Source organism: Xenopus tropicalis, chromosome 10 (assembly GCF_000004195.4).
Source record: "Xenopus tropicalis strain Nigerian chromosome 10, UCB_Xtro_10.0, whole genome shotgun sequence".
Classification (NCBI taxonomy): domain Eukaryota; kingdom Metazoa; phylum Chordata; class Amphibia; order Anura; family Pipidae; genus Xenopus; species Xenopus tropicalis.
In genome coordinates this window covers 10,698,627-10,723,382 of record NC_030686.2, presented here as the reverse complement: position 1 = coordinate 10,723,382, position 24,756 = coordinate 10,698,627, and the positions used below count along the sequence as shown (strand labels likewise).

The window sequence follows — 24,756 nt, the reverse complement described above, 5'->3', positions numbered from 1 at the left end:
TACTAATTGCCCATTAGCCAAAGGCAGCTAAATCCAAATCAGTATTTAAACCACCAGGCTGTGGTGAATTCAAAATCTTTATAGTTTTATACATGAGCCCAATTCAGTGAACTCCAAAATATCAAAAAGGGTTGTATTTTACCTTTAACCTAATAATGCATAGGGTTGCCGCCTTTCTACACAGTTAATCCCACCTATTGGGTTTGGGGGGCAGGCAGTCATGTGACTTGGAGGCGGGTCGGTGATGTAATGGGGTGGGGAAATGGGCAGGCTGGGAAGGGGAAATGGGCAGGGCAGAGGTGGATCTCTACTTAAGGGGGTGATTGCCACAGAAAGGTCTGCAAAGAAGGGGTCTATAGGTAGGGTTGCAGCCCTTACAAGTTTACCAGCAGATTTATAATATTGCTAATAGCTGGGTGGCAAACCTGATGATAAGAGGGGGGCACCTAGATTTGACAGAGGGACCTCTTGAACTGCAGATACATGCGCCACCTAGATATACCCACCCTCCTCAAGAAGTTTTTTAGGCAATGCACACAGATTCCCTGCAAGGCTGACACATCCCGGATTCATTTGTTAGGTATTATTGGCAAATAGAATTCTAGCTTCCCTGGCTTACCTGTGTAAGTGTAAGGTATGTAGAACTGAATTTTAAAAAAATAAATGTTGGGAAGTGTGCTTTTTATTAGTCAGCTGTCAGCAGTGTCTCTCTACATACAGGCTTTGGGTCAGTTTTTATCCTTGTTAGTTACCTCTATGTTGTTTGTCTGTAACCATATTGCATGAATTTAGCAATGTTCCTTTTAATATAATGTTGGGAAGGGGGCACCCGGATTTGAACCAGGGACCTCTTGATCTGCAGTCAAATGCTCTACCACTGAGCTATACCCCCTGCACATGTGTGGGTTAGTTAAGTCACACAGGTGTGTTGTACAGGTGAAACCAAACATTGGGAAAGTAAGTGTAAGTCCTTGTTTGTCCATTTTTCAGTATAAACATTCCCTTTTGTTTCACTTTGCATGTAGTCAAATCTCACTCTCTTTTTAATATGTTGCAGGGTTTGTGGCGATGCTGCATTTCAGCCAGAGCCCGGGCTACTTGCATTAAGAGGTGATAAAATATTCCCATTTACTTTATTGTCTATGAATCACATACCTCCCAACTGTCCCAATTTTCACAGGACAGTCCCTCTTTTGACAGCTCAACCTGCAGTCCCGGATTCTTACTGAAAAATCCCTCATTTCCCTTTGATCTCCTGGTCTGCTGCTGCCCTCCAGTGGGAACAGCGGCACAACAATTGCTCCTGTCTGGCTCTCACTGCTCTTAATGTTATTAAATGGAAATCGCTCTGACTGTCACACACGGGGCAGTGACTCTCTAGCAGCAGACAAATGTTACCTTTGCAACAGAAATCCCCTAACTTATATGGGGCCGGTATTTAATGTAGAAGGGGGGTACCTGTATTTAAACCAGAAAAATGTTGATCTGCAATTAAATTCTATTACCCCTACTGTAAAGCTTCTCTGGCTTACCTGTGTAAGTGTAAGGTGTGTAGAACTGAATTTTATTGTCAAGTGAAAATGAATGTTGGGAAGTTTGTGTTTTGTCTACTCTTTACTAGCCAGCTGTCAACAGTGTCTCTCTACATACCGGCTTTGGGTCAGTTATTTTACCTTTGTTAGTTGCCTCTAATATGCTGTTAGTCTGTAACCATATTGCTTAGCTATAAGACTGAATTATATATTCCTTTTAATATAATGTTGGGAAGGGGGCACCCGGATTTGAACCAGGGACCTCTTGATCTGCAGTCAAATGCTCTACCACTGAGCTATACCCCCCTGCACACTATTTACACAGGTCATACAGGTGTGTTGTAGAATATATGGTGAAACCAAACATTGGGAAAAAGAGTGTAAATCCTTGTTTGTCCATTATTCAGTATAAACATTCTGTTGTTTCACTTTGTATGTAGTCAGATTTCACTCTCTTTTTATTATGTTGCAGGGTTTGTGGCGCTCCTGCATTTCAACCAGAACCCAGACTACTTGCATTAAGAGGTGATTATATATATATATACAATTTTTATAATGTCATTATATAGACATAGCATAATAGTAATATAGCTTGCATAAAGAAACACATCACTGAGGTGTCTGTTTAGAAAATATGGCCCTGCCAATAATACTGTACTAATTGCCCATTAGCCAAAGGCAGCTAAATCCAAATCAGTATTTAAACCACCAGGCTGTGGTGAATTCAAAATCTTTATAGTTTTATACATGAGCCCAATTCAGTGAACTCCAAAATATCAAAAAGGGTTGTATTTTACCTTTAACCTAATGATGAATAGGGTTGCCGCCTTTCTTCACAGTTAATCCCACCTATTGGGTTTTGGGGGGCAGGCAGTCATGTGACTTGGAGGCGGGTCGGTGATGTAATGGGGTGGGGAAATGGGCAGGCTGGGAAGGGAAAATGGGCAGGGCAGAGGTGGATCTCTACTTAAAAGGGGGTGATTGCCACAGAAAGGTCTGCAAAGGAGGGGTCTATAGGTAGGGTTGCAGCCCTTACAAGTTTACCAGCAGATTTATAATACTGCCAATAGCTGGGTGGCAAACCTGATGATAAGAGGGGGACACCTAGATTTGACAGAGGGACCTCTTGAACTGCAGATACATGCGCCACCTAGATATACCCACCCTCCTCAAGAAGTTTTTCAGGCAATGCACACAGATTCCCTGCAAGGCTGACACATCCCGGATTCAGTTGTTAGGTATTATTGGCAAATAGAATTCTAGCTTCCCTGGCTTACCTGTGTAAGTATAAGGTATGTAGAACTGAATTTAAAAAAAATAAATGTTGGGAAGTGTGTGTTTGGTGAGCTTTTTATTAGCCAGCTGTCAGCAGTGTCTCTCTTCATACAGGCTTTGGGTCAGTTTTTATCCTTGTTAGTTACCTCTAATATGTTGTTTGTCTGTAACCATATTGCATGAATTTAGCAATGTTCCTTTTAATATAATGTTGGGAAGGGGGCACCCGGATTTGAACCAGGGACCTCTTGATCTGCAGTCAAATGCTCTACCCCTGAGCTATACCCCCTGCACATGTGTGGGTTGTACAGGTGAAACCAAACATTGGGAAAGCGAGTGTAAGTCCTTGTTTGTCCATTTTTCAGTATAAACATTCCCTTTTGTTTCACTTTGCATGTAGTCAAATCTCACTCTCTTTTTAATATGTTGCAGGGTTTGTGGCGATGCTGCATTTCAGCCAGAGCCCGGGCTACTTGCATTAAGAGGTGATATAATATTCCCATTTACTTTATTGTCTATGAATCACATACCTCCCAACTGTCCCAATTTTCACGGGACAGTCCCTCTTTTGACAGCTCAACCCGCAGTCCCGGATTCTTACTGAAAAATCCCTCATTTCCCTTTGATCTCCTGCACTGAATGCTAAAAAAGGTACAATGTTTCTCAAACGTAATTAAAAAGTAGCTTGTCAGAGAGCTCAGAAATCTTAACAAGCTGCACCTGCACTTAGATACAATTGTAACCAACAAGCTAAACAGGTCCTTTGGGGGAACTGAGACTGGCAGCTTAAAGGACAATTTCACCTTCATTAGCAAAACTGTAATAACACATAAAAAGACCCCAAAACCCCCAGAAATGAGTTCAAACTTTAAAAAACCTGCCAATTTTTAATGAAATGGGATTGGTATTTAAGGGGTGTGGTCCCAAAAATGAGTGTGGTCACAAAATTTTGCGGTGCTATGCGAAAATTTATTTTTGTCCCTTTTTCAATTTTTCAAATGTTGAGAGGTATGGAATCAGCTTGATGGAAGCATTAAGAATTTAATATGTACTGATTTTTCTAACTTTGGCTGCGGTTTTAGTCTGCTGCTGCCCTCCAGTGGGAACAGCGGCACAACAATTGCTCCTGTCTGGCTCTCACTGCTCTTAATGTTATTAAATGGAATCGCTCTGACTGTCACACACGGGGCAGTGACTCTCTAGCAGCAGACAAATGCTTCCTTTGCAACAGAAATCTCCTAACCCATAGTAGTTTGTTTTTTTTTTGGTTTATTTTTGTTATTTTACAACAATAACATAATAAACAATACAAAATATAAGCAGGTTATATAAGTTGTCATGAGTTGTTGGCACATAGCATAGTTTCCCAGTTGCAGGAAGAATTCAGCAATCTGTATTGTCGTGTATAGCCTATGTTGCTTTACCCCATAACTCCCAATTCTGGTTACTCTAAGGCTAATGGCAGACGAGGCATAGGGCGGATATTTTCGGCAAGCAGAAAAACGCTTGCCGAAAATATCGCCCTATGCCTCCTACATGTGCCTGCACCCGAATGAATGAATGGAATACGCTCTGGTGAAGCCTCATGTAGCGGAAATACGCATAAAAACACAAGAGTTTGAAAGTCTGGCAGATTTATACGTATTTCGCTACATGCGCCTGCACCAGAGCGCATTCCATTCATTTGTGTGCAGGCACATGTAGGAGGCGTAAGGCAGTATTTTCAGCAAGCGATTTTCCGCTTGCTGAAAATATCTGCCCTACGCCTCGTTTTAGATTGGTTTGTCTAATGCCATCACAGCCCCATGCCCGAGTCAAACCATATTAGTTTAGTCAGTTTTCTCTGGACTCCATTTCACTAATGTCCCTTATAACTACAGAAAACAAACCCTGTATATTATATTCTATAGGGGGCCCTGCCAGTGCTTTGTAAAGGGGAAAATTACCCTCCCCTCCAGTAAATCTATTACAGACTCTTGCTGGCCCTTGATGCTGCTGAACAGCATTGCTTGCTATAGCTAGGTTTATTATCCACAAATGCCTTTAGCAATGATCTCCTATATGTCATTAGACTGTAGCCATATTGTTTAGCTATAATTTTGAATTATATATTTCTTTTAATATTATATTAGGGAGACCCAGATTTGAACCAGGGACCTCTTGATCTGCAGTCAAATGCTCCATCACTGAGCTATACCCCCTTGCGCAGGTGTAAATGTGGCCACACACGTGACGATTTTCGATCGTTCCAATCCGCCACTAACGTTCAGGGTTGAAACGTCAGATATGGAGACAGAAACAATAGGATTTCTGCCTCCTTCTGCTGATTCAGCCCTGAAGGCAGATTTTGGTCAGGCGCCTTCTAAGGCGCCCAATCAAAATCTTTCAACCCGCTCGATCGGCGAGTCGACCGATATCAGCAGCCTCCTGCGATATCGGTTGCCGCGCGACTTGCCATACACGCACCGAATATCGTTTCGTACGATATTACTGGTGCGTCTATGGCCAGCTTAAGATAGTTAAGCCAAACAGGTGTGTTGGATAATATGAGCAGAAACCAAATATTGGGAAAGAGAGTGTAAAGCCTTGTTTGTCCATTTTTCATTATAAACATTCCCTTTTGTTTCACTTTGCATGTAGTCAAATCTCACTCTTTTCATATATAGCAGGGTTTGTGGCTCTCCTGCATTTTAACCAGAACCCAGAACCCATTTCAGGTACACAGAGACCCACTAAGGCTAATGTCACAGGAGGCAGCTTCTCTCTGCCTACATTTTCTCTGCATCCATAGAGAAGTCTATGCGCTTTGCTGTATCTCTGCACTGACCAGCATGGTGTCAGCCATTGTGCAGACAAACGGAGCAGATATTGGTGTGAAAATGCATAGTTGTGTATTTCATGCCAATATCCTAACCATGTGACAGCACCTTGCCATTTGCCAGATTCTACAGATTGCCTATCCAGGCATGCAGCAGCCTTTATAAATTATACTGAAGCTTATGAAGCAAACATAAAGCTTATACTAATGCAAAGTAGAGATTTAGGTTTTAGTAATCCATAAACAAAGCAATCTGGCAAAACTTACTGGTCTGCTGTTTTAAAGTAATCTTCCGACAGGCTGCTATAGAGCCAGCTTTTACCTACATCCCCCTTATACCATGCTCGCTGTGTTGTGATTGGGCTCACGTGACGTGTGTTGTTTCCACATCACAGCTGTTGCTCTTCCCTTCCCACCCATTAAATAGGGGCAGGGAAGCAAACCTGATCCCCTCCCAAAGTTACTGCAGCATGTAAAATTTACAATCTTTGGCCCTGGCACTTTTATCCACAGATGTTATGATTTCTTCCACTAAATGGTTAAAGCTGATGATGATATAGTCTCAGGAAGGGGGTACTTGGATTTAAACCAGGGACCTCCTGATCTGCAGTTAAATGCTCTGCCACTGGGCAATACAATAGTTCCAATACCTTGGGGGGTGCTGCAAACGTAAATATTTTGTTCAGGGCTTCTGTAGGTTTCTGAGCTCCAAGTTTCCTTTATAATCACATATAAACAACTCTGCATAAAGCATAGAGAATTACAAAGATGGGCTTCTCACTGATTGTTTCACTGTGCATGTAGTCAGATCTCTCTCTTTTGTTTAATATACTGCAGGGCTTGTGGTGCTCCCACGTTTCAACCAGAGCCCAGGCTACTTGGATTAATAGGTGAGTATATATAGCCATGTACTATATTGTCTACAAATGTGCCTGGTGCATTCATTCTTTTATGTATTAATTGTTTAGCTTAGGCTGCAGTTTTAGTCTGCTGTTGCCCTCCAGTGGGAACAGCTGCAAAACCATTTCTGCTGCCTTGCTCTCACTGCTCTTAATGTTACTAAATAGAGAGCACTCTGACTGTCGCACATAGGGGGCAGTTACTCTCTAGCACCAGACAAATGCTTCCATTTAAGAACAGTCTGAAACAGCACCACTTGTATTCTTATTTAAAATGCCTTTATTGCACACTTCTTAGGGCATTATAGCAACGTTTCAGGCCATGTGTGGCCTTTTATCAGCATGGCACCTTAAATTTGTTTTAGAATAGTGCAGGTCCTCCAATGGCCACTTCCCATCGGTAAATCCAAGCAAGAACAGTCTAGAATGGCACCACTTGTATTCTTATTTAAAATGTCTTTATTACAGTAACAGTGGGGAGGAGAAATAGCATAAAGTTTTGCAGTGGGGAGGAGAAGAAGCATAGAATTAGAAAGTGAGGAAGACAACTATTAAATGTAAAGAGCACCGAATGCTAAGCTGTTAGCACCCTTTGCATGTTGGGAGGGGCACCCTGTATTGTAAGGTCAGGCTTCAAACTCCGGAAAGTAATATCTTCTCCCATCTAAGGGTTTTGCTGCAGAATCCTGGGATCAGCGGAGTCTCTGTTACCTTTGTAGCCAAAGTATCTTCTGGGAATCCCATCAGTAATTCATTTTCTTCTACACTGTAACACTGAAATACAAAGTCTATGGAAAAATAAAGAAAAATATTGGTTAGTAATAATGAAGACCAGTCGCAACACAGTCAAAACAGACCAATGCTGTCAGTTTCATAGCCTGTCACACTAAAGATCATATTTATGAAAATACATGCTGTGATGTTCAAAGTAGTAGACTGTAGAGTCACAGTTTGCTTCCCGAAAAACAGGATTTTCCCTTTAAATCATCAATGAATGAAGGTGCCCATGATATAGCATAGGGGCGTATGGGGTACAGAAAGGCAAATTTGCTGAAAGAGCAAATAAAGGGGGCATGAGAATAAACACTACTGAATATGAAACAGAAAAGAAGAACAGAATGTTAAACTGGTAACAACCCTTGCATGTTGGGGGGGGCACCCTGTATTGCAGAATCCTGGGATCATCCAAGTCTTCTCTCTGGGAACCGATAGTGGGAGAATTACTGTGTGGCAAAACCAACTTAACCTCTCAACAGAGCAGCCAGCCTGACTTTACCCCTCAATAGAGCAGTGATACTCCTCAGCCTCCATGCTCCGAGTGGTTGGGCACTGCTGTCTGTCCTCCATAAAGGGGTATGCCTTCTTCCCCACAATACAGTCGAGCTGGGCACACAGACGGGACAAGTAGCGAAGAGCTTAGCTTTTGGCTTGTGTGTGTTAAACAGTAATGAAAGGAATCAGTGGGTAGAATGTAGTAAATGGTGTGTGTGTATGAATTTATGTAATGCACAGTGGGGAAAAGATGAAGCAGGCAGTTGCAATGGGGAAAAGAAGAAGCACAGAATTGCACTTTGGGAAAGAGGAGAAAAGTTAAAGAACTGTGCAGTGGAGAAAAGAAGAAGAAGCATAGAATTACAGAGTGGAGAAGAGATGGAGCATAGAATTACAGAGTGGGGAAGAAAAGGAGCATAGAATTACAAAGGGAGTAAGAGAAGGAGCATAGAATTACACAGTGAGGAAGAGAAGGAGCATAGAATTACAGAGTGGGGAAGAAAAGGAGCATAGAATTACACAGTGAGGAAGAGAAGGAGCATAGAATTACACAGTGAGGAAGAGAAGGAGCATAGAATTACAGAGTGGAGAAGAGATGGAGCATAGAATTACAGAGTGGGGAAGAGAAGGAGCATAGAATTACACAGTGAGGAAGAGAAGGAGCATAGAATTACACAGTGAGGAAGAGAAGGAGCATAGAATTACAGAGTGAGGAAGAGAAGGAGCATAGAATTACAGAGTGGAGAAGAGATGGAGCATAGAATTACAGAGTGGGGAAGAAAAGGAGCATAGAATTACACAGTGGGGAGGAGAAAAAGCATTAAGTTCTGCAGTGGGGAGGAGAAGAAGCATAGAATTCGAATGTAAGGGAAACAACTATTAAATGGGAAGAGCACCGAATGCTAAGCTGTTAAAACCCTTTGCATGTTGGGAGGGGCACCCTGAATAAAGTCAGGCTTCAAACTCCGGAAAGACAGTAATATACTCTCCCATCTAAGGGTTTTGCTGCACTTTACACTGCTACACTGTAACACTGAAATAGAAAGTCTATGGAAACTTAAGATAAATAATGGTTAGTAATAAGGAAAACCAGTCACAACACACATAAAGATCATATTTCTGAAGTAGATTTAGTAGAGTTACAATTTGTTTCCCGAAAAACAGAATGTTCCCTTTAAATCATCAATGCAATGGGGAAGAGAAGAAGCACAGAATTGTACTGTGGGGAAGAGGAGAATAGTTAAAGAACTGTGCAGTGGAGAAAAGAACAAGCATAGAGTTACAGAGTGGGGAGAAGAAGAAGCATAGAATTATAGAGTGGGGAAAAGAAGAAGCATAGAATTACAGAGTGGGGAGAAGAAGAAGCATAGAATTATAGAGTGGGGAGAAGAAGAAGCATAGAATTACAGAGTGGGGAGAAGAAGAAGCATAGAATTACAAAGTGGGGAGAAGAAGAAGCATAGAATTATAGAGTGGGGAGAAGAAGAAGCATAGAATTATAGAGTGGGGAGAAGAAGAAGCATAGAATTACAGAGTGGGGAGAAGAAGAAGCATAGAATTACAGAGTGGGGAGAAGAAGAAGCATAGAATTACAGAGTGGGGAGAAGAAGAAGCATAGAATTATAGAGTGGGGAGAAGAAGAAGCATAGAATTACAGAGTGGGGAGAAGAAGAAGCATATAATTACAGAGTGGGGAGAAGAAGAAGCATAGAATTACAGAGTGGGGAGAAGAAGAAGCATAGAATTACAGAGTGGGGAGAAGAAGAAGCATAGAATTACAGAGTGGGGAGAAGAAGAAGCATAGAATTATAGAGTGGGGAGAAGAAGAAGCATAGAATTAGAAAGTGAGGGAGAAGAAGAAGCATAGAATTACAGAGTGGGGAGAAGAAGAAGCATAGAATTACAGAGTGGGGAGAAGAAGAAGCATAGAATTACAGAGTGGGGAGAAGAAGAAGCATAGAATTACAGAGTGGGGAGAAGAAGAAGCATAGAATTACAGAGTGGGGAGAAGAAGAAGCATAGAATTACAGAGTGGGGAGAAGAAGAAGCATAGAATTACAGAGTGGGGAGAAGAAGAAGCATAGAATTATAGAGTGGGGAGAAGAAGAAGCATAGAATTAGAAAGTGAGGGAGAAGAAGAAGCATAGAATTAGAAAGTGGGGAGAAGAAGAAGCATAGAATTAGAAAGTGAGGGAGACAACTATTTTACTGTATTGTAAAGTCTGGCTTCAGTAATATCCTCTATCATCTAAGTATATCTAGTATAAATAAATCTAAAGCAACTGGACTTGTTAAGTAATCATTGAAGATCTATCTTTCCTCTTCTAATCTTAGAAGAGGAAAGATAGAAAGATAGATCTTCAATGATTACTTAACAAGTCCAGTTGCTTTAGATGTATTTATACCAGATATACCATCACCTGGATGAATGAAAATCTTCATAGTCTGTCATCTAAGGTTTTTGCTGCAGAATCCTGGGATCAGCGGAGTCTCTGTTGCCTTTGTAGCCAAAGTATCTTCTGGGAATCCATCAATAATTCATTTTCCCCTACACTGTAACACTGAAATACAAAGTCTATGGAAAACTTAGGAAAAATATTGGTTAGTAATAAGGAAAACCAGTCACAACTGGTGATGTAGGAGACTGTAGAGTTACAGTTTGCTTCCTGGAAAACAGGATTTTCCCTTTAAATCATCAATGAAAAGGTGCCCATGATGTAGCATAGGGGCGTATGGGGTACAGAAAGGCACATTTTGCCTGAAAGGGTAAATAAAGGGGGCATGAGAATAAAGACTACTGAATATGAAACGGAGAAGCACAGAATACTAAGCTGTAACACCGTTACATGTTGGGGGGGGCACCCTGTATTGTAAAGTCTGGCTTTGCACTCCGGAAAGACTGTGATATCCTCTCCTTTGCAGAGTGATCTGAGTGATCGGGCGCTGCTGTCTGTCCTCCATAAAGGGGGAATCCTGCCAAAGAATCCAGTGGCAAAGAGGGCAAACGTGGTGCAGATTCTTCAGATCCTCCTTTCAAGGTAAATGACAGTCAGTGAATGTTTTGTATGGACTACTGAATTGTACACTAGTGCAAATGGGAACAACAGTTGGGCACATAATACAAAATGGCACATTGGGAGATCTATGTGTAAAAGCTATAAGTCAAGAGTTCTATGTCTCACTCAGTGGGACAGACACTACACTGCTTATGTTCTAATACAGAGGTCAGGGCCAGACTGCTTATGTTCTAATACAGAGGTCAGGGCCAGACTGCTTATGTTCTAATACAGAGGTCAGGGCCAGACTGCTTATGTTCTAATACAGAGGTCAGGGCCAGGCTGCTTGTCTTCTAATACAGAGGTCAGGGCCAGACTGCTTATGTTCTAATACAGAGGTCAGGGCCAGACTGCTTATGTTCTAATACAGAGGTCAGGGCCAGACTGCTTATGTTCTAATACAGAGGTCAGGGCCAGACTGCTTATGTTCTAATACAGAGGTCAGGGCCAGACTGCTTATGTTCTAATACAGAGGTCAGGGCCAGACTGCTTATGTTCTAATACAGAGGTCAGGGCCAGACTGCTTATGTTCTAATACAGAGGTCAGGGCCAGACTGCTTATGCTCTAATACAGAGGTCAGGGCCAGACTGCTTATGCTCTAATACAGAGGTCAGGGCCAGACTGCTTATGCTCTAATACAGAGGTCAGGGCCAGCAGCACATACAATTTGAACTAAAAGGGAAATTTGAGAACAAACTTCATGTTGGTTTGAAAAACGTGAAGTCGCTAAATGACATCTGATTGGCAGTTCTAGGCCCCACCCAGTTTTTCTAACCTTGGACCACAGTTATATAGTCAAAACCCAGGATTTAATAGTGTTTGAACAGCAGTAATTAATTTCCCCAATGAAAGTCAATGAGTAACATCTAATTGGCAGTTTGTGGCTCCACCCACTTTTTCTAACCTGGAACTGCAGGTACCCAGTGACTAACTCTGCAAAGTTTAACAACCCTGGAATTAATACTTAAATAATGGCATCAGGTTAAATATAAACCAATGAAATGTAATGGGTGGAAATGGATTGGCCGTTGGTGGCTCCACCCACTATTTGTAACCTTTAACCTTAGTCCCCCAGTGACGAATTGTGAAAAGTTTGGGGACACTGGCATTAAACGTGTGAGAATGGCAGCAGTTAGAATTTCCCCACTGAAATCAATTAAAGAAATGTGATTGGCTGTTGGCGGCCCCTTTAAAGCTGAGTGAAACGGAAAACAATGAGAGGATTAAGTTCCCCTTTAAAGCTGAGTGAAACTGAAAACAATGAGAGGATTAACTGTCACTGACTGTTCTATTCTGAGCCTCCATAGGGCTCAATGGTACTCGACTGATTAAACCTGTCGAATTTTTATTTTACAAAAAAAAGTTAACCAAACATTAATAAATCACGAATTATGGGAGTTATTTTTGAAAAAACTCAAATTTTTCTGGGAATAATAACGAAAAGATCAAGTTCTGGTGAAAACCCACATCTCGAAATTATTTAGAAGTAAGAAAATATCCGACTTTATCCCATAATTGCTTAGTAAATGTGCCCCTTAATTGTGAATCTATATTTGTATGTAACTAACGCGCACGGCGCCCGCGCTCATGCAAACTGCAATCTCATTGGCTGGCCATTTGCAAATATCTCTGCGCATTTCACCGTGATTCGCAAAAAAAAGGAAAGTCAGCGCAGGGCAGAATTTAAGCGTTTAGGGCAAAACAACCATATGGGAATAATATAGGCGCCGGGCAAACTCTATAAATGCCCCCTAGTGTCTACTAAAGCTCCGAAATCTCACCTTTCCATGCAGCTGCTGAGAGGGGTCTGTATCCAACGGCATCTAACTGTCTAATGGCAGCTGTGAGACTGGGAACTCACAGGGTAGCATCTGATCTGCTGATAAGGTTGCCATGGTAACCATTGTGATGTCATGCTGAACAGAACTCATTAGTATAAATCTACGTGGGGGCCCAACAGCTGTGATGTCATAATGACATCATTACTTATATACCAACAGGGCCATTACAGGGAGAATCTGTTAAACCGTTTTATTTTAAAACAACATGCCGTAGTATTTCTTAATTACTCTCTAATAACCAGGTTTCACTTTTTATGCTTTGGGGAAAAAAATACTATTGTCACAGCCCCATTGTTTACAGGTGTTAGACCCATTATCCATGCTCGAGACCTGGGGTTTTCCGGATAAGGGATCTTTCCATAATTTAGATCAATAGTAAAAACACATATACATTAAATAAACCCAATAGGGCTGTTCTGCCCCAATAAGGGGTAATTATATCTTAGTTGGGATCAAGTACAGGTACTGTTTTATTATTACAGAGAAAAGGGAATAATTTAACCATGAAATAAACCCAATAGGGCTGTTCTGCCCCCAATAAGGGGTAATTATATCTTAGTTGGGATCAAGTACAGGTACTGTTTTATTATTACAGAGAAAAGGGAATCATTTAACCATTAAATAAACCCAATAGGGCTGTTCTGCCCCCAATAAGGGGTAATTATATCTTAGTTGGGATCAAGTACAGGTACTGTTTTATTATTACAGAGAAAAGGGAATCATTTAACCATTAAATAAACCCAATAGGGCTGTTCTGCCCCAATAAGGGGTAATTATATCTTAGTTGGGATCAAGTACAGGTACTGTTTTATTATTACAGAGAAAAGGGAATCATTTAACCATTAAATAAACCCAATAGGGCTGTTCTGCCCCAATAAGGGGTAATTATATCTTAGTTGGGATCAAGTACAGGTACTGTTTTATTATTACAGAGAAAAGGGAATCATTTAACCATTAAATAAACCCAATAGGGCTGTTCTGCCCCAATAAGGGGTAATTATATCTTAGTTGGGATCAAGTACAGGTACTGTTTTATTATTACAGAGAAAAAGGAAATAATTTTTAAAAATTAGGATTATTTGCTTATAATGGAGTCTATGGGAGATGGCCTTCCCGTAATGGAATTCTGAATAATGTTTATTTTGTGTACCACTGAAGCATTAAAGCAGATTATCACTAAGCAGAATATCACTAAGCACTGTTTATAAGGGTATCACTTCCTGGATGCATAAAGCTGTTTTGGGCCAAAAGCCTTAATGCATCCAGGAAGTGATACCCTCATAAACGGTGCTTAGTGATGTCATCAGTTATAATCGTAGCTTAGTGATGTAATTTCTGTCACATTACCCATTAACACTTGCATATTATAATAAAGTTCAGTGGTAGAGCATTTGACTGCAGATCAAGAGGTCGCATTTTCAAATCCGGGTGCCCCCTTCCCATCCTTATGTTGCACAAAATCTATAAATCAACGTTACAAAATAACAATCAATTAGAGCGAATTGTCTGTTGTAAAAATGACTTTGCCAAAGGGTCATATCGTGGGGGTATAGCTCAGTGGTAGAGCATTTGACTGCAGATCAAGAGGTCCCTGGTTCAAATCCGGGTGCCCCCTTCCCGTTATTACATTATGCCGAATATATAAATCAATCTTACAAAGTCGTAATCAATTAGAGCGACTTGTCTGACGTAAAAATGACTTCGCTAAACAACCAAAATGTGAGGGCATAGCTCATTGGTAGACCATTTGACTGCGGATCAAGAGGTCCCTGTTTCAAATAAAGGTGCTCCCTTCTCATCCTTATGTCACACAAAATATATAAATTTGCTTTACAAAATAATAATCTAATACAGTGAATTGTCTGTCATAAAAATAACTTCGCTAAAGGATCAATATGTCAAAATGTGGGGGTATAGCTCAGGCAGCATAGGGCAGGCAGAGTATGGCACACACAGGCAGCATAGGGCAGGTAGAGTATGACACACACAGGCAGTACTCTGCCTGCCCTATGCTGCCTGTGTGTGCCATACTCTGCCTGCCCTATGCTGCCTGTGTGTGCATTACTCTACCTGTCCTATGCTGCCTGTGTGTGCCAATACTTTGCCAGCCCTTAGCTTCCTGTGTGTGCCATACTTTGCCAGCCCTTGGCTGCCTGTGCGTTACATGCTCTGTCTGCCTGCCCTACTCTGCCAGTGTGTGCAATATTCTGCCTGCCCTAATCTGCCTGTTTGTGCCATACCCTGCCTGCCCTACCCTGAACTAGGGGTAGGCAGAAGAGGCAGCTGCCTAGGGTGCAATGATTGGGGGGTGCCAGGCAGGAGCCTCTCCTGTCTAACCCTAGTCCAGTCTCTTTAGTCATTGCCCCCGCCGCTTGTCATGCGGTGAGGGCAATGATGTATCGTGTCGCGAACCACCCCCCCCCGCCCCCTGCGACTGTGCATGTGTGAAAGCACACGGGGGGCAGGGGTCTGGGGGCGAGGTGGCCAACCAGGTTTCCTAGGGCACCCAGTCGGCTTGGCCCACCCCTGCCTGCCTGTGTGTGCCATACCCTGCCTGCCCTATGCTGCCTATGTCTGCCATACTCTGCTTGCCCTTAGCTGTCTGTGTGTGCCATGCTCTGCCTGCCCTTAGCTGCCTGTGTGTGCCATGCTCTGCCTGCCCTTAGCTGCCTGTGTGTGCCATGCTCTGCCTGCCCTTAGCTGCCTGTGTGTGCCATGCTCTGCCTGCCCTTAGCTGCCTGTGTGTGCCATACTCTGCCTGTCCTACCCTGCCTGTGTGTGCCATGCTCTGCCTTCCCTATGATGCCTGTGTGTGCCATACTCTGCCTGCCCTACCCTGCCTGTGTGTGCCATGCTCTGTCTGCCCTATGCTGCCTGTGTATGCCATACTCTGCCTGCACGTAGCTGCCTGTGTGTGCCATGCTCTGCCTTCCCTATGCTTCCCTATTAAGCCACACAGGTGTGTACTGGAATACAAGGTGAAAGTGGCAGTAAGCCCTATTTGCCCATTCTTACAGTATGTACTTATGGCTCAGGTTGGCTGGACGTGAGCTGGAAACATCACATTATTATGTATTGGCAGCAATGGGATGCAGTGGCTACAGGTGCATTGGGCCATGTCAGCCCTCAGGCCTGGGCAAGTAAAGCATAATGCTTAGTATTATGTTGGGAGATGCACCAAATGTAAATATTCTGTTCAGGGCTTCTATGGGTTTTGTATAATCACATATCAACAACTCTGCATAAAGCATAAAAGAATATAAAGACGGGCTTCTCACTGATTATTTCACTGTGCATGTAGTCAGATCTCTCTCTTTTGTTTAATATACTGCAGGGCTTGTGGCGCTCCTGTGTTCCAACCAGAGCCCAGGATACTTGCATTAATAGGTGAGTATATATAGCCATTTACTATATTGTCTAATAATGTGCCTGATGTGTTCATTTTTCCATTTTTTCCCGTGAGTTTCTGGGAAGGTAATACTACTGTAACTCCGGCTGCAGTTTTAGTCTGCTGCTGCCCTCCAGTGGGAACAGTGGCACAACAATTGCTCCTGTCTGGCTCTCACTGCTCTTAATATTATTAAATGGAAATCGCTCTGACTGTCACACACGGGGCAGTGACTCTCTAGCACCAGACAAATGCTTCCATTTAAGAACAGTCTGAAACAGCACCACTTGTATTCTTATTTAAAATGCCTTTATTGCACACTTCTTAGGGCATTATAGCAACGTTTCAGGCCATGTGTGGCCTTTTATCAGCATGGCACCTTAAATTTGTTTTAGAATAGTGCAGGTCCTCCAATGGCCACTTCCCATCGGTAAATCCAAGCAAGAACAGTCTAGAACGGCACCACTTGTATTCTTATTTAAAATGCCTTTATTACAGTAACAGTGGGGAGGAGAAATAGCATAAAGTTTTGCAGTGGGGAGGAGAAGAAGCATAGAATTAGAAAGTGAGGAAGACAACTATTAAATGTAAAGAGCACCGAATGCTAAGCTGTTAGCACCCTTTGCATGTTGGGAGGGGCACCCTGTATTGTAAGGTCAGGCTTCAAACTCCGGAAAGTAATATCTTCTCCCATCTAAGGGTTTTGCTGCAGAATCCTGGGATCAGCGGAGTCTCTGTTACCTTTGTAGCCAAAGTATCTTCTGGGAATCCCATCAGTAATTCATTTTCTTCTACACTGTAACACTGAAATACAAAGTCTATGGAAAAATAAAGAAAAATATTGGTTAGTAATAATGAAGACCAGTCACAACACAGTTAAAACAGACCAATGCTGTCATTTTCATAGCCTGTCACACTAAAGATCATATTTATGAAAATACATGCTGTGATGTTCAAAGTAGTAGACTGTAGAGTCACAGTTTGCTTCCCGAAAAACAGGATTTTCCCTTTAAATCATCAATGAATGGAGGTGCCCATGATATAGCATAGGGGCGTATGGGGTACAGAAAGGCAAATTTGCTGAAAGAGCAAATAAAGGGGGCATGAGAATAAAGACTACTGAATATGAAACAGAGAAGAAGAACAGAATGTTAAACTGGTAACAACCCTTGCATGTTGGGGGGGGCACCCTGTATTGCAGAATCCTGGGATCATCCAAGTCTTCTCTCTGGGAACCGATAGTGGGAGAATTACTGTGTGGCAAAACCAACTTAACCTCTCAACAGAGCAGCCAGCCTGACTTTACCCCTCAATAAAGCAGTGATACTCCTCAGCCTCCATGCTCCGAGTGGTTGGGCACTGCTGTCTGTCCTCCATAAAGGGGTATGCCTTCTTCCCCACAATACAGTCGAGCTGGGCACACAGACGGGACAAGTAGCGAAGAGCTTAGCTTTTGGCTTGTGTGTGTTAAACAGTAATGAAAGGAATCAGTGGGTAGAATGTAGTAAACGGTGTGTGTGTGTATGAATTTATGTAATGCACAGTGGGGAAAAGATGAAGCAGGCAGTTGCAATGGGGAAAAGAAGAAGCACAGAATTGCACTTTGGGAAAGAGGAGAAAAGTTAAAGAACTGTGCAGTGGAGAAAAGAAGAAGAAACATAGAATAACAGAGTGGGGAAGAAAAGGAGCATAGAATTACACAGGGAGTAAGAGAAGGAGCATAGAATTACACAGTGAGGAAGAGAAGGAGCATAGAATTACAGAGTGGGGAAGAAAAGGAGCATAGAATTACACAGTGAGGAAGAGAAGGAGCATAGAATTACAGAGTGGGGAAGAAAAGGAGCATAGAATTACAGAGTGAGGAAGAGAAGGAGCATAGAATTACACAGTGAGGAAGAGAAGGAGCATAGAATTACACAGTGAGGAAGAGAAGGAGCATAGAATTACAGAGTGGAGAAGAGATGGAGCATAGAATTACAGAGTGGGGAAGAAAAGGAGCATAGAATTACACAGTGGGGAGGAGAAAAAGCATTAAGTTCTGCAGTGGGGAGGAGAAGAAGCATAGAATTCGAATGTGAGGGAAACAACTATTAAATGGGAAGAGCACCGAATGCTAAGCTGTTAACACCCTTTGCATGTTGGGAGGGGCACCCTGAATAAAGTCAGGCTTCAAACTCCGGAAAGACAGTAATATACTCTCCCATCTAAGGGTTTTGCTGCACTTTACACTGCTACACTGTAACACTGAAATACAAAGTCTATGGAAACTTAAGATAAATAATGGTTAGTAATAAGGAAAACCAGTCACAACACACATAAAGATCATATTTCTGAAGTAGATTTAGTAGAGTTACAATTTGTTTCCCGAAAAACAGAATGTTCCCTTTAAATCATCAATGCAATGGGGAAGAGAAGAAGCACAGAATTGCACTGTGGGAAGAGGAGAATAGTTAAAGAACTATGCAGTGGAGAAAAGAACAAGCATAGAATTACAGAGTGGGGAGAAGAAGAAGCATAGAATTACAGAGTGGGGAGAAGAAGAAGCATAGAATTACAGAGTGGGGAGAAGAAGAAGCATAGAATTATAGAGTGGGGAGAAGAAGAAGCATAGAATTAAAGAGTGGGGAGAAGAAGAAGCATAGAATTACAGAGTGGGGAGAAGAAGAAGCATAGAATTACAGAGTGGGGAGAAGAAGAAGCATAGAATTACAGAGTGGGGAGAAGAAGAAGCATAGAATTACAGAGTGGGGAGAAGAAGAAGCATAGAATTATAGAGTGGGGAGAAGAAGAAGCATAGAATTACAGAGTGGGGAGAAGAAGAAGCATAGAATTACAGAGTGGGGAGAAGAAGAAGCATAGAATTATAGAGTGGGGAGAAGAAGAAGCATAGAATTATAGAGTGGGGAGAAGAAGAAACATAGAATTACAGAGTGGGGAGAAGAAGAAGCATAGAATTACAGAGTGGGGAGAAGAAGAAGCATAGAATTAGAAAGTGGGGAGAAGAAGAAGCATAGAATTAGAAAGTGGGGAGAAGAAGAAGCATAGAATTAGAAAGTGGGGAGAAGAAGAAGCATAGAATTAGAAAGTGGGGAGAAGAAGAAGCATAGAATTAGAAAGTGAGGGAGACAACTATGTTACTGTATTGTAAAGTCTGGCTTCAGTAATATCCTCTATCATCTAAGTATATCTAGTATAAATAAATCTAAAGCAACTGGACTTGTTAAGTAATCATTGAAGATCTATCTTTCCTCTTCTAATCTTAGAAGAGGAAAGATAGAAAGATAGATCTTCAATGATTACTTAACAAGTCCAGTTGCTTTAGATGTATTTATACCAGATATACCATCACCTGGATGAATGAAAATCTTCATAGTCTGTCATCTAAGGTTTTTGCTGCAGAATCCTGGGATCAGCGGAGTCTCTGTTGCCTTTGTAGCCAAAGTATCTTCTGGGAATCCATCAATAATTCATTTTCCCCTACACTGTAACACTGAAATACAAAGTCTATGGAAAACTTAGGAAAAATATTGGTTAGTAATAAGGAAAACCAGTCACAACTGGTGATGTAGGAGACTGTAGAGTTACAGTTTGCTTCCTGGAAAACAGGATTTTCCCTTTAAATCATCAATGAAAAGGTGCCCATGATGTAGCATAGGGGCGTATGGGGTACAGAAAGGCACATTTTGCCTGAAAGGGTAAATAAAGGGGCATGAGAATAAAGACTACTGAATATGAAACGGAGAAGCACAGAATACTAAGCTGTAACACTGTTACATGTTGGGGGGGCACCCTGTATTGTAAAGTCTGGCTTTGCACCCCGGAAAGACTGTGATATCCTCTCCTTTGCAGAGTGATCTGAGTGATCGGGCGCTGCTGTCTGTCCTCCATAAAGGGGGAATCCTGCCAAAGAATCCAGTGGCAAAGAGGGCAAATGTGGTGCAGATTCTTCAGATCCTCCTTTCAAGGTAAATGACAGTCAGTGAATGTTTTGTATGGACTACTGAATTGTACACTAGTGCAAATGGGAACAACAGTTGGGCACATAATACAAAATGGCACATTGGGAGATCTATGTGTAAAAGCTATAAGTCAAGAGTTCTATGTCTCACTCAGTGGGACAGACACTACACTGCTTATGTTCTAATACAGAGGTCAGGGCCAGACTGCTTATGTTCTAATACAGAGGTCAGGGCCAGACTGCTTATGTTCTAATACAGAGGTCAGGGCCAGACTGCTTATGTTCTAATACAGAGGTCAGGGCCAGGCTGCTTGTCTTCTAATACAGAGGTCAGGGCCAGACTGCTTATGTTCTAATACAGAGGTCAGGGCCAGACTGCTTATGTTCTAATACAGAGGTCAGGGCCAGACTGCTTATGTTCTAATACAGAGGTCAGGGCCAGACTGCTTATGTTCTAATACAGAGGTCAGGGCCAGACTGCTTATGTTCTAATACAGAGGTCAGGGCCAGACTGCTTATGTTCTAATACAGAGGTCAGGGCCAGACTGCTTATGTTCTAATACAGAGGTCAGGGCCAGACTGCTTATGCTCTAATACAGAGGTCAGGGCCAGACTGCTTATGCTCTAATACAGAGGTCAGGGCCAGACTGCTTATGTTCTAATACAGAGGTCAGGGCCAGACTGCTTATGTTCTAATACAGAGGTCAGGGCCAGACTGCTTATGCTCTAATACAGAGGTCAGGGCCAGACTGCTTATGTTCTAATACAGAGGTCAGGGCCAGACTGCTTATGCTCTAATACAGAGGTCAGGGCCAGACTGCTTATGTTCTAATACAGAGGTCAGGGCCAGACTGCTTATGCTCTAATACAGAGGTCAGGGCGAGACTGCTTATGCTCTAATACAGAGGTCAGGGGCCAGCAGCACATACAATTTGAACTAAAAGGGAAATTTGAGAACAAACTTCATGTTGGTTTGAAAAAATGTGAAGTCGCTAAATGACATCTGATTGGCAGTTCTAGGCCCCACCCCAGTTTTTCTAACCTTGGACCACAGTTATATAGTCAAAACCCAGGATTTCAATAGTGTTTGAACAGCAGTAATTAATTTCCCCAATGAAAGTCAATGAGTAACATCTAATTGGCAGTTTTGTGGCTCCACCCACTTTTTCTAACCTGGAACTGCAGGTACCAGTGACTAACTCTGCAAAAGTTTAACAACCCTGGAATTAATACTTAAATAATGGCATCAGGTTAAATATAAACCAATGAAATGTAATGGGTGGAAATGGATTGGCCGTTGGTGGCTCCACCCACTATTTGTAACCTTTAACCTTAGTCCCCCAGTGACGAATTGTGAAAAGTTTGGGGACACTGGCATTAAACGTGTGAGAATGGCAGCAGTTAGAATTTCCCCACTGAAATCAATTAAAGAAATGTGATTGGCTGTTGGCGGCCCTTTAAAGCTGAGTGAAACGGAAAACAATGAGAGGATTAAGTTCCCCTTTAAAGCTGAGTGAAACTTGAAAACAATGAGAGGATTAACTGTCACTGACTGTTCTATTCTGAGCCTCCATAGGGCTCAATGGTACTCGACTGATTAAACCTGTCGAATTTTTATTTTACAAAAAAAAGTTAACCAAACATTAATAAATCACGAATTATGGGAGTTATTTTTGAAAAAACTCAAATTTTTCTGGGAATAATAACGAAAAGATCAAGTTCTGGTGAAACCCACATCTCGAAATTATTTAGAAGTAAGAAAATATCCGACTTTATCCCATAATTGCTTAGTAAATGTGCCCCTTAATTGTGATCTATATTTGTATGTAACTAACGCGCACGGCGCCCGCGCTCATGCAAACTGCAATCTCATTGGCCGGCCATTTGCAAATATCTCTGCGCATTTCACCGTGATTCGCAAAAAAAAAGGAAAGTCAGCGCAGGGCAGAATTTAAGCGTTTAGGGCAAAACAACCATATGGGAATAATATAGGCGCCGGGCAAACTCTATAAATGCCCCCTAGTGTCTACTAAAGCTCCGAAATCTCACCTTTCCATGCAGCTGCTGAGAGGGGTCTGTATCCAACGGCATCTAACTGTCTAATGGCAGCTGTGAGACTGGGAACTCACAGGGTAGCATCTGATCTGCTGATAAGGTTGCCATGGTAACCATTGTGATGTCATGCTGAACAGAACTCATTAGTATAAATCTACGTGGGGGGCCCAACAGCTGTGATGTCATAATGACATCATTACTTATATACCAACAGGGCCATTACAGGGAGAATCTGTTAAACCGTTTTATTTTAAAACAACATGCCGTAGTATTTCTTAATTACTCTCTAATAACCAGGTTTCACTTTTTATGCTTTGGGGAAAAAAATACTATTGTCACAGCCCCATTGTTTACAGGTGTTAGACCCATTATCCATGCTCGAGACCTGGGGTTTTCCGGATAAGGGATCTTTCCATAATTTAGATCAATAGTAAAAACACATATACATTAAATAAACCCAATAGGGCTGTTCTGCCCCAATAAGGGGTAATTATATCTTAGTTGGGATCAAGTACAGGTACTGTTTTATTATTACAGAGAAAAGGGGAATAATTTAACCATGAAATAAACCCAATAGGGCTGTTCTGCCCCAATAAGGGGTAATTATATCTTAGTTGGGATCAAGTACAGGTACTGTTTTATTATTACAGAGAAAAGGGAATAATTTAACCATGAAATAAACCCAATAGGGCTGTTCTGCCCCCAATAAGGGGTAATTATATCTTAGTTGGGATCAAGTACAGGTACTGTTTTATTATTACAGAGAAAAAGGAAATAATTTTTAAAAATTAGGATTATTTGCTTATAATGGAGTCTATGGGAGATGGCCTTCCCGTAATGGAATTCTGAATAATGTTTATTTTGTGTACCACTGAAGCATTAAAGCAGATTATCACTAAGCAGAATATCACTAAGCACTGTTTATAAGGGTATCACTTCCTGGATGCATAAAGCTGTTTTGGGCCAAAAGCCTTAATGCATCCAGGAAGTGATACCCTCATAAACGGTGCTTAGTGATGTCATCAGTTATAATCGTAGCTTAGTGATGTAATTTCTGTCACATTACCCATTAACACTTGCATATTATAATAAAGTTCAGTGGTAGAGCATTTGACTGCAGATCAAGAGGTCGCATTTTCAAATCCGGGTGCCCCCTTCCCATCCTTATGTTGCACAAAATCTATAAATCAACGTTACAAAATAACAATCAATTAGAGCGAATTGTCTGTTGTAAAAATGACTTTGCCAAAGGGTCATATCGTGGGGGTATAGCTCAGTGGTAGAGCATTTGACTGCAGATCAAGAGGTCCCTGGTTCAAATCCGGGTGCCCCCTTCCCGTTATTACATTATGCCGAATATATAAATCAATCTTACAAAGTCGTAATCAATTAGAGCGACTTGTCTGACGTAAAAATGACTTCGCTAAACAACCAAAATGTGAGGGCATAGCTCATTGGTAGACCATTTGACTGCGGATCAAGAGGTCCCTGTTTCAAATAAAGGTGCTCCCTTCTCATCCTTATGTCACACAAAATATATAAATTTGCTTTACAAAATAATAATCTAATACAGTGAATTGTCTGTCATAAAAATAACTTCGCTAAAGGATCAATATGTCAAAATGTGGGGGTATAGCTCAGGCAGCATAGGGCAGGCAGAGTATGGCACACACAGGCAGCATAGGGCAGGTAGAGTATGACACACACAGGCAGTACTCTGCCTGCCCTATGCTGCCTGTGTGTGCCATACTCTGCCTGCCCTATGCTGCCTGTGTGTGCATTACTCTACCTGTCCTATGCTGCCTGTGTGTGCCAATACTTTGCCAGCCCTTAGCTTCCTGTGTGTGCCATACTTTGCCAGCCCTTGGCTGCCTGTGCGTGACATGCTTTGTCTGCCTGCCCTACTCTGCCAGTGTGTGCAATATTCTGCCTGCCCTAATCTGCCTGTGTGTGCCATACCCTGCCTGCCCTACCCTGAACTAGGGGTAGGCAGAAGAGGCAGCTGCCTAGGGTGCAATGATTGGGGGGTGCCAGGCAGGAGCCTCTCCTGTCTAACCCTAGTCCAGTCTCTTTAGTCATTGCCCCCGCCGCTTGTCATGCGGTGAGGGCAATGATGTATCGTGTCGCGAACCACCCCCCCCGCCCCCTGCGACTGTGCATGTGTGAAAGCACACGGGGGGCAGGGGTCTGGGGGCGAGGTGGCCAACCAGGTTTCCTAGGGCACCCAGTCGGCTTGGCCCACCCCTGCCTGCCTGTGTGTGCCATACCCTGCCTGCCCTATGCTGCCTATGTCTGCCATACTCTGCTTGCCCTTAGCTGTCTGTGTGTGCCATGCTCTGCCTGCCCTTAGCTGCCTGTGTGTGCCATGCTCTGCCTGCCCTTAGCTGCCTGTGTGTGCCATGCTCTGCCTGCCCTTAGCTGCCTGTGTGTGCCATACTCTGCCTGTCCTACCCTGCCTGTGTGTGCCATGCTCTGCCTTCCCTATGATGCCTGTGTGTGCCATACTCTGCCTGCCCTACCCTGCCTGTGTGTGCCATGCTCTGTCTGCCCTATGCTGCCTGTGTATGCCATACTCTGCCTGCACGTAGCTGCCTGTGTGTGCCATGCTCTGCCTTCCCTATGCTTCCCTATTAAGCCACACAGGTGTGTACTGGAATACAA

General features: G+C 42.5%; 1 long non-coding RNA gene and 5 other non-coding genes across 7 annotated transcripts; 3 read left to right on the top strand and 3 right to left on the bottom strand.

Annotated features, from left to right (window-relative positions):
- Positions 1–820: 820 nt before the first annotated feature.
- Positions 821–892, bottom strand: trnac-gca. Its single transcript has one exon. It is a non-coding gene; the product is annotated as a tRNA-Cys (tRNA).
- An 874-nt stretch (positions 893–1,766) lies between these two features.
- trnac-gca lies at positions 1,767–1,838 on the bottom strand. The gene has a single exon. It is a non-coding gene; the product is annotated as a tRNA-Cys (tRNA).
- A 1,186-nt stretch (positions 1,839–3,024) lies between these two features.
- Positions 3,025–3,096, bottom strand: trnac-gca. The gene has a single exon. It is a non-coding gene; the product is annotated as a tRNA-Cys (tRNA).
- A 76-nt stretch (positions 3,097–3,172) lies between these two features.
- Positions 3,173–20,012, top strand: LOC105945242. Of its 2 annotated transcripts, none has more exons than XR_004220705.1 (5): positions 3,173–3,292; positions 6,463–6,515; positions 10,719–10,834; positions 16,029–16,081; positions 19,932–20,012. It is a non-coding gene; the product is annotated as an uncharacterized LOC105945242 (long non-coding RNA). The 2 variants fall into 2 exon arrangements; XR_004220704.1 differs by lacking the exon at positions 3,173–3,292 and adding an exon at positions 5,475–5,524.
- On the top strand, positions 14,238–14,309 carry trnac-gca. Its single transcript has one exon. It is a non-coding gene; the product is annotated as a tRNA-Cys (tRNA).
- A 3,345-nt stretch (positions 20,013–23,357) lies between the features above and the next one.
- Positions 23,358–23,429, top strand: trnac-gca. Its single transcript has one exon. It is a non-coding gene; the product is annotated as a tRNA-Cys (tRNA).
- The last annotated feature ends 1,327 nt before the right edge of the window (positions 23,430–24,756 follow it).